The 12,651-nt window shown below is 43.8% G+C and overlaps 1 non-coding gene across 1 annotated transcript; it reads left to right on the forward strand.

The window, feature by feature from the left end:
* The first annotated feature begins 12,062 nt into the window (after nucleotides 1–12,062).
* On the forward strand, nucleotides 12,063–12,190 carry LOC122555608 (U6atac minor spliceosomal RNA). The gene has a single exon (XR_006313326.1). It is a non-coding gene; the product is annotated as a U6atac minor spliceosomal RNA (small nuclear RNA).
* Nucleotides 12,191–12,651: the final 461 nt, after the last annotated feature.

A 12,651-nucleotide genomic window follows, 5' to 3' on the forward strand; every position in this document is an offset into this window, starting at 1 on the left:
AACGAATTGGGGACACGGTTTCAGTAGTGTGAACATTTAAAGCACGTATTGGTTATAACGCTATTATGGCCCCATTAATTTAAACGGTGCTGCTGTTGTGCAATTTTCTTATAACACGGGATAACACGAGAACAGAACTATCGTGTTATAGCTGAACCGACTCTATTCAAATGAGTACAGTGAAAAGTTTACAAGTCGCTAATTATGGCACCATCTCAGATAGCAGGGTAAAAATCGAAAGAACTGCGGATGCTGTCAATCAGAAACTAAAACAGAAATTGCCGAAAAGCTCAGCAAGTCTGGCAGTATCTGTGCAGAGAAATCAGAACCAAGGTACAGATCCTTACCTACAAAAAAATTAGAAAACTAAAGAAATAAAAAGTTCCACATTACAGTCCTTCCAACTCAGTCCACTTAGCCTTTAGTCCACATCAGAGCCTTGACTCCAGGCCATGCTGGACTTTACCTTGAGGCCAGGAGACCGTTCTGGAATCATCTCAAGGCTGGAGGTCAATGCTGAGGCCGGGTTGCCAAGAGATCACCAGACTGGGCTGCCAAGAGAATTCTATGCCAGGCCATGAGACTGCACCAGTGGGCTGAGAGATCTCCACGCCAGGTCCGCACTGAGGCTGAGAGCTCAGGACATTGCCAAGAAGACAAAAGGAAAATAAAACGCTCAAAAAAAGAGAAAAAAAGGAAAGAAATGGACAGAGTGGACAAGTTCCAGCTGAACAGACCCACTCCACCACCATCTTGATCGCTAATCCACAATCTACATCCTGCTTTGCTGGCAAATTGGCAGTAGCTTGCATTTGTATAGCACCTTTAACATAGTAAACTGTCCCAAAAGCATTTCACAGACATGTTCTCCCTTATGGCAGAGTTTACGGCTAGAGGGTACAATCTCAGAATAAGGGATTGCACATTTAAGGCACAGACGAGGAGGAATTTCTTCTCTCAGAATCAGAAGTCACACAACACCATGTTATAGTCCAACATGTTTATTTGAAAGGACAAGTTTTTGCAGTGCTGCTCCTTCATTCACCTGATACAAAGGTGTTTGATTTCAAATAAACTTGTTGGATTATATCCTGGTGTTGTGTGACATCTGACTTTGTCCAACACCATTACCTCCACACCTTCTCTCAGAGACAGTGAATCTGTGGAATTCTTTCCCGCAGAGGGCGTTGATCATCTGAGATGACAGATTTTTAATCAGTAAAGGAATCAATAGTTATTGGGGAAAAGGTAGAAAAGTGGAGTTGAGGATTATCAGATCAGCCATGACCTCATTGAGAGGCAGAGCAAACCTGCTGGGCTGAATGGCCTACTTTTGCTCCTATGAATTCCAGTCTTTTGGTCATATCAAGAACATTTGATGCCAAACCATGTTATGAGATACTTGAGCAGGTGATCAAATTCTTGGTCAAAGGGATTAGTTTCAAGGAATGTTTGAAGAAGGAAAAGTAGAGAGGTTTAAGGAGGATATTCCAAAGTTTACACTGTGGGTGTCTGAAGGCATAGCCACCAAAGATATTGCAATGAAAATTGGGGATGTGCAAGAGTGAGATTTGAAGGGACATAGAGATCTCAGTTAGTTGTAGGGCCAGAGGAGGTCACGGAGATGATGAGTCCATGGATGGATCCGGAAACAAGAATGAGAATTTTAACATTCAGACGTTACTGGAGCAGCAGCCAATATAGGTCAGTGAGGATGGGGGCGGATATCTCATGGAGATAATGTGCAAGTTAGAACATAGACAATAGCATTTTAAATGACTAAGAAGTTTGCAAAGTATGAAAAATTGTAGGTAAGCCAGGTCAAAGGCATGAGCATTAGGAGATTCAGATGTATTTTGATGATGTGAGTTATGAGATATATATAGTATCCCAATGCCTCAGATGACCTTTCTCTTTCTGTGAATCTCCATGTCTTGTCATGTGTCCCCTTTATCATCATCAACAGCTTCCAAAAATGCTGAGCTAGCTCTGATCTGTAACAAGGCAACTACTTGTGCTGAGGAACTAAAACACCGTTCAACTACTTGTGCAATTCCATCAATAGACAATATTTATCCCAGTCTGTTGATCTATTATCTCACTTTCACACTTAACTAGATAGGCCACAAGTCAGCAGTGTGGTGGAATACTCCCCACTTGCCTGGATGGGTGTAGTTCCAACAACACTCAATAACCTTGACACCACCCAGGATAGACCAGCCGACCTGATTGGGACTGGACCCAGAAACATCTACTCCATCCACCATTAACGCTCAGTTGCAGCAGTGTGTAATATCTATTGCAGAAATTCACAGAAGATATTTTAATAGCACCTTCCAAACTCACAACTGCAACCATCTGGATGGACAAGGGCAAAAAAACTTGAAAACACCACCAACACCGGTCAGTCGCCTCCAAGTCACTCACCTTCCTGACTTGGAAATATACTGCTATTACTTCATTGTCGCTGGGTCAAGATCCTGGATTTCTCTCCCTCACAGAATTGTAGTGTACCTATAACACAAGGGTTACAGTGGTTCAAGAAAGCAGCTCACCACCACCTTCTCAAGGTCAATTAGATATGGGCAATAAATGTAGGTATAGCCAGCGATGCCCACAGCACATAAGGGAATGAAATAAAGATTAAAATCTAACTCGTAATCCTTTAACCAAAAACATAACTTGGAGCTAATTTATATGAATTTGTAGCTTAATGTCTAAGTAGTGAAAACTGAATTTTATACAAGTGGATTAATAGGCTCCTAGTTAACAATGTAAAGTACGATTAATGTTACTATCCAAAGCAGAAACATAGATTCCACTGTCTTCTGATTCATCGCACAGCTGTCCGATCACTTCCCTAATTATTTTAAGCTTTTATTATAAAAGAAAGTAAAACGTGAGTTGAATATACAAAGAGATGTACTCAATTGATCTTGTCACTGTTATGGACCAGGCCAGATCCCCTCAAAACATTTCAAGAAACTAGCCCAGACCCTAACTTTGCTCATAGTTTTAAGCAGGTGTAAGGCTAATATTCCAGGAGTGATGCAGCAGGTCAAGCCACTTAGTTTTAAACAAATTAGAATTTATTTACATGATTACTGAATGAAACACAAACAAAAGAGAACTGAATACTGAATACCTTAACCTATCCGAAAACCCAACAGATTATCCCAATTTAATGATGTCACAAGGAATTAAGGGCTACGGGGAGAATGCGGGTAAGTGGAGTTGAAATGCCCATCAGCCATGATTGAATGGCGGAGTGGACTCGATGGGCCGAATGGCCTTACTTCCGCTCCTATGTCTTATGGTCTTATGGTCTTGATGATGCTGTTCCCAATACTTGCAGTAATCCCCATAAACACCCTTTGGCCCAGCAGGTAAAATCAAACACAAGGTCTTACAGGAGAAAATTCAGAGGGAGAGAACCAGCTTGGACCTGCTTCTTTGGGTCCAACAGCTTCAGAGCACTACTGTTGCTAAAACCAAACCAAACCAGAGAAAAGCCAAGCTGGGAGAACTGGCTACTCCCCTTCCATTGTAAAAATGTTTTTTATTTACTTAACACCTTTTGGCTGAGGCAGTACCTGTTAGCTATCATCAATTTGGCCCTAAAACCCTTTAACCCCAGAGCTTTCGGAGTCTGTGTCTTTTATGACTTCTCTGAAAAGAAAGCCAAGGACAGCATAACCTTGTTAAAGGAGCATCAGCATCACACCATATATTCCTTAAGGTCTTGTGGCACAGTAGATAGTACACTGCCTCTGAGCCAGAAGGTTTGAGTTTGAGAACCAAGAAAGCAGACAATCAAGTTGAAGGCCCATTGACAAATTCCCCTCAAAACAAGTCAATGGCAATTGACAAGACCAAGAGAGATTCCCATAGAGAGTGTGTTGCTGGAAAAGCACAGCAGGTCAGGCAGCATCTGAGGAGCAGGAAAATTGATGGTTCGAGCCAGAGCCCTTCATCAGGAAATTCTGAAATGTCAATTCTCCTGCTCCTCAGATGCTGCCTGACCTGCTGTGCTTTTCCAGCAACACACTCTCAACTCTGATCACCAGCATCTGCAGACCTCACTGTCTCCAAGAGAGATTCCTGGTCACCAAATAGTGCAAAGTACATTGGAGCTTGAACTTCACAAATCAAACGTCCAGACAATGACAAGTTTGTTGCGACAGCAACATGGACTCTCTGAATGAACTGCAAGGCATCACCACCATGACATTTCCATTTTCATTGGGAAGCCTTTCAGTGAAAATATCACAAGCAACATTTTTAACTGGATAGATTCTGCAATCTGCTACCACATGGAATGATGGAGGTGAGTAGCATGGATACATTTGAGGGAACGTTGGATAACTACATGAGAGAGATTAAAATGGGAAGTTACCTTGACAGGGTGAGATCTAAAGGGACAAGAAGAAGCTGATAGGGTCAAAGTATCATACAGCACTGAAACAGGCCCTTCGGCCTACCTATTCCGTGCTGACCAGGTTTCCTAAACTGAACTAGTCCTATTTGCCTGCATTTGGCCCATATCCCTCGAAATCTTCCCTATCCATGTATCTGTCCAAATGTCTTTTAAATGTTGCAATTGTACCAGCCTCTACCACTTCCTCATTTCATATACACACCACCTTCTGCGTGAAAAAGTTCAATTCTTTCCCATCTCAACATAAACCAATGTCTTCTAGTTTTGGACTCCCCTACCTTGGGGAAAAGACCTTGGCTATTCACTTTATCCATGCCACTCATGATTTTATAAATCTTTGTAAAGTCACCCCTCAGCCTTCTATGCTTCAGGGTAAAAAGTCCCAACCTATCCACTTTATCCTTACAACTCAAACCCTCCAGTCTCAATATCATCCTTGTAAATCCTTTTGCACCCTTTCCAGTTTAATAACATCCTTCTTATATCAGGGCAACCAGGATTGTACACAATACTCCAAATATGGCCTTATCAATGTTTTGTACAGCTATAATATGATGTCTCACTTCCTGTAGTCAATGCTCTGACCCATGAAGACCAGACTTCTTCACCACCCTGTCTTTGTGCCACCATTTTCAAGGAACTATGTGTCAACACCCCAAATGGATCTTAAAATTGACATGGATCAGTGGGTCCATATGGCCAATTTCCTTACTTTCAATGGTATGTATTTCAAAACATGGAATGAATAGCCATGTAAAGATCATTGATATGGAAGCAAGCAAAGCTGGAAAATCCTATAAAAAGCAATGAGATGAATGGCCATGTGTCATTTTTTGATGGATTATGGAAGCCTATTGACCAAATCAATGTGAGATGTCCTTACTCTTCCTCACATGGTGTAGTGACATTCTCGAATATACATTGCAACAGGCAGACAAACCCTCATGTTGATACGTAAACCCTGAAGAAGGGAATCTATTTCCTCTTGCCTAGAACATGGCGACCTCAGAACCTCAGAATGTGACCTGGACTTTCCTGAGGTGACAAGAGAAAGAAACTTTTCATACAAAGGCTCGTGAAAATCTGGAATTCTCTCTGTCCAGAAGAACTGTGGATGCTCGAGGTCAATTAAAGCATTTCAAACCTAACATTGATAGACTTTTGTTGAGTAAGGCCCTGGCCTGGAATGAAAATGGCCAAATCAAGTCATAATGCAGATTATTCATATGCTAATTGAATACCCAAACAGGTTTGTGAAGCTGAATGGTCTGCTCGTATTTCCATTTTCTAAGATAGACAGTAAATTTATTTCAGCTTCTCTAATGCTCTAAGTCTGACCTGTGAACATAATGGTTAAACAAGATTGCCTTAGTTCACAGGCTTAAAGCTCTTGTTCTTCCAGTGCAATGGCAATTACCCCTACAATTACAAAAACTGTATACACCTTCTCTATTCTGTATGATCTACCCTCAATGCATGGAAGTGTTAAATGATGCATTTTAAAATTAATCCTGAGGCAATATAATCTAAATGATGCAATTGTAAAATGGATGCAGGATCTTGCAGTTTACATTACAAGACACTGGCATATATAAAAAAAACTGTGAAGTTGCAATCCATTTTGATAAAAGATTAAAATTACATGGCATCCTGCACTTTAAAATGAGGGGAAATAGGCTACAAAAGAATTTTATGGTAAGCCTTTATAAATCATTGGTTTGGTCTCTGCTGGAATGCATGGATTCTACTGTGAGCATCAGACTGAAAGAGGGACATCAAAGATTTGGAGTTGGTGCAGAGGCAAGTAAAAGGAATAAAAGCAGAGATGAGGGACTTCAGTTCCCCTCTCCATGCTCAACAATGCTCTTAATCCCATCTCTTCCATTTCATGCACCTCCACCCTCAAACCCCATCCCCTCAACCACAATAAGGTTAGAATTCCCTTGTCCTCACATTCCACCTCACTAATCTCCAAATCCAGCGTATCATCCTCTGCCATTTTCGCTATGTACTGTCAGCCTTACTACCAAAAATATATTTCTCTCCCCACCCCTATCAGCTTTCTGTAGGAACTGTTCCCCACCCATGACTCCCTGGTTAGGTCCACATTCCCGCTCCACAGCTGGCACCTTCCCCTGCCGCTGGAGGAGGTACAAAACTTGCGCCCACAGCTCCATCCCAACACCATCTAAGGCTCTAAAAGATCATTCCAAATCTGGCAGAGATATGTTTTCATATCCTTGAACATCATTTACTGCATCCGTTGCTCTCGATGTGGTCTCCTCTACATGACGGAGACCATGTGCAAACTTGCAGAATGATTCAAGGAACATCTCTGGCCCATTCGCACCAACCGACCCCACCCTCCGGTGGCCATCAATTTCAGCTCCCCCTCCCACTCCCCCCATGACATGTCCATTCTGGGTTTCTTCTGCAACCTACGCAAGGCCATCCACAGACTGGTAGAGAAACACTTCATTTTCCATCTCGGGAGCCTACAACCACACGGCCTCAACATTGAATTCACCAATTTCCATCAGCACCCCCACCCCCACCCCTCCTACCCCCAGCACCTCATCTCAGATCTAACCTTTCAACTCAAATCTGCCTTCTTGACCTGACCTACAAGTCTATCTTCCTTCCCACCTATATGCTCCACACTTCCCGCCTACCTTTCACAATCTTCACCCACCTATCACTACCTCACCTACCAGTCACTAGCCCCAAGCCCCCAAATTATTTCTCAATCCCCTACCCCACATCCCCAATCCTAATGAAGGGTTATGTTGAAATGTCGACTCCATTGTTCCTCAGATGCTGCCTGACCTACTGCGCCCTTTCCAGTGCCACGCTTTATTGACTCCTGATAAGAGTGAAAATGTTTTCACTAGTACAGTACAAAACATTGTATGACTGCAAGAACTGTTTCACCTATGCAAAAAATTTTTACGGTTGACATTTCTAGCAGTTTGATAATTAAGATAGAGGGCAAGTCCATTTTGGAGTAATGTGTACAGTTCTGGTCACCCTGCTGTAGGAAGGATGTTATTAAATTGGCAAGGGTGCAGAAAAGATTTACATGGATGTTACCGGGACAGAAAGGTTTGAGTTATAAATAAAGGCTTGACAGGCTGGGACTTTTTTCACTGGAGTGTAGGTGGTTGAGGGGCGACTTTACAGTGGTTTGTAAAATCACAAGGGGCATAGATGAGGTGAATAGCAAAGGTGTTTTGAGCTGAAAATGTGTTGCTGGAAAAGCGCAGCAGGTCAGGCAGCATCCAAGGAACAGGAGAATCGACGTTTCGGGCATAAGCCCTTCTCCTGTTCCTTGGATGCTGCCTGACCTGCTGCGCTTTTCCAGCAACACATTTTCAGCTCTGATCTCCAGCATCTGCAGCCCTCACTTTCTCAGCAAAGGTGTTTTCCCTACGGTAGGGGAATTCAAACCTAGGTGGCATAATTTTAAGACGAATGGAGAAAAGCTTTAAAGGAACCCAAGGGGCAACCTTTTCACATAGAGATTGGTTTGTATGTAGAATGAACTGCCAGAAGAGGGTTACCTCAAATTACAACAGGATCTGGACCAGATGGACCAATGGGCTGAGAAGTGGCAGATGGAGTTTAATTTAGATAAATGTGAGGTGTTGCATTGTGGGAAAGCAAATCTTAGCAGGATTTATACACTTAATGGTAAGATCCTAGGGAGTGTTGCTGAACAAAGAGGCCTTGGAGTGCAGGCTCATAGCTCCTTGAAAGTGGAGTCTCAGGTAGATAGGATAGCGAAGAAGGCGTTTGATATTCTTTCCTTTATTGGTCAGAGTATTGAGTACAGGAGTTGGGAGGTCATGTTGTGGCTGTACAGGACATTGGTTAGGCCACTGTTGGAATATTGTGTGCAATTCTGGTCTCCTTCCTATCGGAAAGATGTTGTGAAACTTGAAAGGGCTCAGAAAAGATTTACAGGGATGTTGCCAGGGTTGCAGGATTTCAGCTATAGGGAGAGGCTGAACAGGCTGGGGTTGTTTTCCCTGGAGCATTGGAGGCTAAGGGGTGACCTTATTGAGGTTTACAAAATTATGAGGAGCATGGATAGGATAAATAGACAAAGTCTTTTCCCTGGGGTGGGGGAGTCCAGAACTAGAGGGCTTAGGTTTAGGGTGAGAGGGGAAAGATATAAAAGAGACCGGCAACTTTTTAACGCAGAGGGTGGTATGTGTATGGAATGAGCTGCCAGAGGAAGTGGTGGAGGCTGGTATAATTGCAAGATTTAAGAGGCATTTGGATGGGTATATGAATAGGAAGGGTTTGGAAGGATATGGGCCGGGTGCTGGCAGGTGGGACTAGATTGAGTTGGGATATCTGGTCGGCATGGACAAGTTGGACCGAAGGGTCTGTTTCCATGTTGTACATCTCTATGACTCTAAGAAGGGTTGGTGCAGGTACAGTTAAGCATTTAAAAGATACTTGGACAAGTACATGAATAGGGAATGTTTCGAGGAATATGGGTCTAGTGCAAGGAAATGAGACTAGTTTGATTTGGGAAACATGGTTGGCATTGGTGAGCTGGACCAAAGGGTCTGTTTCATTACTGTATGACTCTATGGTTCTATGTCTAGCTGAGATAGAATTGAATATAGACTGGGAAGGAAAGAGTGATGAGAAAGGAGCAGGAGAAACTGAATTTCTCATTTAAAGGCCCTGTAAAGGTATGATGGTCCAAAGGACTTTGTCTGCAACATAAAACTCCAAGGACTGTGATGTGCAGATAATGGAATTGAATGGAATGAGGAGACAGCAGCCTGCATTAAAATTTTCTGCGAGTGTGGTACTCACTAAGTAAACTTGGCTGCCTCTGACCAAATCTATTTCTTCTGGTTTCATTTGTGCTGTCTTAGCCAGGAATCCACAAAACATATTCAGAAAGGAAAAGGTTGCAATATTCAATGCTGCCTCGGAACAAGGGTGAGGCTTGTTGTGTGGTTTTCAATAGGTCACGGAAATCCGTTCATGTGTCACTGAACAGCATTCAAGGGTCAGAGTCAGGTTTACTTCATTGATCAGATTTGCTCAAACAGAAGGCTGCTACCTTTCAGTAGCTGGTCATCAGGTGCCTTTGAAAAGGGGGAAGAAGCTTCATATTGAAAAGGTGTTACTGTAGCAAGCTCTGGACAGTTAATGGTCACAAAAGAGCAAGCAGCCAGTAGGTGCATTGAACAGTCAAGGCAAGAGGTTTTTTAGCAGTTAGGGAGAGCCAATGCAATGAAGAATGGGTCGTGAATAAATTCCTAAGCTCATCTGCCTGAGAAATACTGGAGATTGGAGAAACTCCAGGGTACTGCTGGCTTAGTGAAGCTATTTGTGAAAGAGCTTCAGTTGTGCCCATGAGCAGGTTCATGGGTGCAATCTCAGAAATTCAGCGGAGCACGCTCCAAGGGGAAGAGATTGAATGACCAGAATGGGAGCAGCCATTGGGGTTCATCATGGTCAATCATTGGGGGTGAAGAATTGTTAAGGGGTCATAGAGTCAAACGGCACAGAAAAAAACACCCTTTGGTCTAACCAATTCACACTGACCATGCTCCCAAACTAACTAGCTCCACCATCACCCCACCACCCCACCAACCCGGCCCTCATCGCCTGCGTTTGGCCAATATCCCTCCAAACCTTTCTTATTCACAAACTTATCCAAATGTCTTTTAAACATAGTGAGTCAAAGTTTTAATGAGATTTTGTGACACATGGTGCTATTAACATCTGAAGAGTTGTCGAAAAATCTGTGGGATCAGACTGTGTCCAACCACAATTTGACTGTTACTCATATTTAACTCATGTTATTTCTGACTGCTGGAGTAGAAATTATATCTGTACATATAGTAGATTGCTTTACTTTTCTAACTTTTATTTATTTTGTTTGGTCAAACACATTAAATCGAATAGGTAAAAACAATGACTGCAAATGCTGGAAACCAGAGTCTAGATTAGCGTGGTGCTGGAAAAGCACAGCAGTTCAGGCAGCATCCAAGGAGCAATAAAATCGATGTTTCAGGCAAAAGCCCTTCATCAGGAATACAGGCAGAGAGCCTGAAGGGTGGAGAGATAAATGAGAGGAGGGTGGGGGTGGGGAGAAAGTAGCATAAAGTACAATAGGTGAGTGGGGGAGGGGATGAAGATGATAGGTTGGGGGGGGAGGGTGGAGTGGATAGGTGGGAAAGAAGAAATGCAGGTAGGACAAGTCATGGGGACAGTGCTGAGCTGGAAGTTCGGAACTGAGGTGAGGTGGGGGAAGGGGAAATGAGGAAACTGTTGAAGTCCACATTGATGCCCTGGGGTTGAAGTGTTCTGAGTCAGAAGATGAGGCGTTCTTCTCACCAGGCGTCTGGTGGTGAGGGAACGGCGATGAAGGAGGCCCAGGACCTCCATGTCCTCGGCAGAGTGGGAGGGGGAGTTGAAATGTTGGGCCACAGGGCGGTGTGGTTGATTGGTGCGGGTGTTCCGGAGATGTTCCCTAAAGCGCTCTGCTAGGAGGCGCCCAGTCTCCCCAATGTAGAGGAGACCGCATCAGGAGCAATGGATGCAATAAATGATATTGATGGATGGGCAGATAAAACTTTGATGGATGTGGAAGACTCTTTTTGGGCCTTGGATGGAGGAGAGGGAGGAGGTGTGGGTGCAGGTTTTGCAATTCCTTCGGTGGCAGGGGAAGGTGCCAGGATGGGAGGGTGGGTTGTAGGGGAGCGTGGACCTGACCAGGTAGTCACGGAGGGAACGGTCTTTACGGAAGGCGGAAAGGGGTAGGGAGGGAAATATATCCCTGGTGGTGGGGTCCGTTTGGATGTGGCGGAAATGTCGGCGAATGATTTGGTTTATGCGAAGGTTGGTAGGGTGGAAGGTGAGCACCAGGGAGGTTCTGTCCTTGTTACTGTTGGAGGGGAGGGGTCTGAGGGCGGAGGTGCGGGATGTGGACGAGATGCGTTGGAGGGCATCTTTAACCACGTGGAAAGGGAAATTGCGGTCTCTAAAGAAGGAGGCCATCTGGTGTGTTCTGTGGTGGAACTGGTCCTCCTGGGAGCAGACACGGCAGAGGCGGAGGAATTGGGAATACAGGATGGCATTTTTGCAGGAGGTAGGGTGGGAAGAGATGTAATCCATGTAGCTGTGGGAGTCGGTGGGTTTGTAAAAAATATCGGTGTCAAGTCGGTCGTCATTAATGGAGATGGATCTAATGCCTTCATTCTCTCATTATGTACCTGGGATCTCGAATATTGTCTACTCTGCGGATATAAGTATTGATTCCAAGGCAGACTGGAGCATAACGTTGGTGTTTTCATCTGGGATCATAAGACACCTCATCATCAGCTCACATCCTGCATGCCCATCCAATGCACATGACCCATGAACAGATAAATTGGAAATGCTGCACAAAAGCTCGCGAAAGCTAAAAACCACTCAGCACCAAATTGCTTTGATATGAACACAGTTAAAAATATTTAGATGGTCTTTTCTAATGAACCCAGTAAAGTGAGCAGTAGCCAATGATTCAGAAAATAAGAAGCATATTTTAATAGCTACTTGATATTATAGAAAGGTAATATTGCTGAAAAAAAATAAGGGACTGAATTTTGCTATGTTGTATGAAAGGAGAGAAGGTTCGCATCCCCTTGATAAGGATGGAAGGGGTCCTCGTAGCCTTACACAACACACAAATGATTAAGACATTGCCATCTACTTAGTGGCATCTAACCATATTTCTTGGGCAATATGGTGGCTCAGTGGTTAGCACTGCTGCCTCACAGTGCCAGGGTCTTGGGTTCAATTCCAGCCTCAGGTGACTATCTGTGTGGAGTTTGCACATTCTCCCCGTGTCTGCATGGGTTTCCTCCAGGTGCTCCGGTTTCCTCCCACAGTCCAAAGATGTGCAGGTTAGGTGAACTGGCCAAGTTAAGTTGCTCATAGAGTTAGGTGCATTAGTCAGGAGTAAATGTAGGGAAATAAGTCTGGGTGGGTTACTCTTCGGAGGGTCGGTGTGGACTTGTTGGGCCAAAGGGGCTGTTTCCATACTGTAGGGAATCTCATCTAAAAATTTGACTAAATGCAAATTTCGGGAAGTTTCATGGAGGGTTAATGCCTGTGAGCTTGAGTGAGTGATCTCCTGCAATGTCACACTGCTCATTTCATTATGTATGCACCACATCACTACAGTAATGTCCTCATTG

This window comes from Chiloscyllium plagiosum, unplaced genomic scaffold (genome assembly GCF_037043375.1).
Source record: "Chiloscyllium plagiosum isolate Xiang-an unplaced genomic scaffold, Cpla_swu_hap1 HiC_scaffold_12, whole genome shotgun sequence".
Taxonomy (NCBI): Eukaryota; Metazoa; Chordata; class Chondrichthyes; order Orectolobiformes; family Hemiscylliidae; genus Chiloscyllium; species Chiloscyllium plagiosum.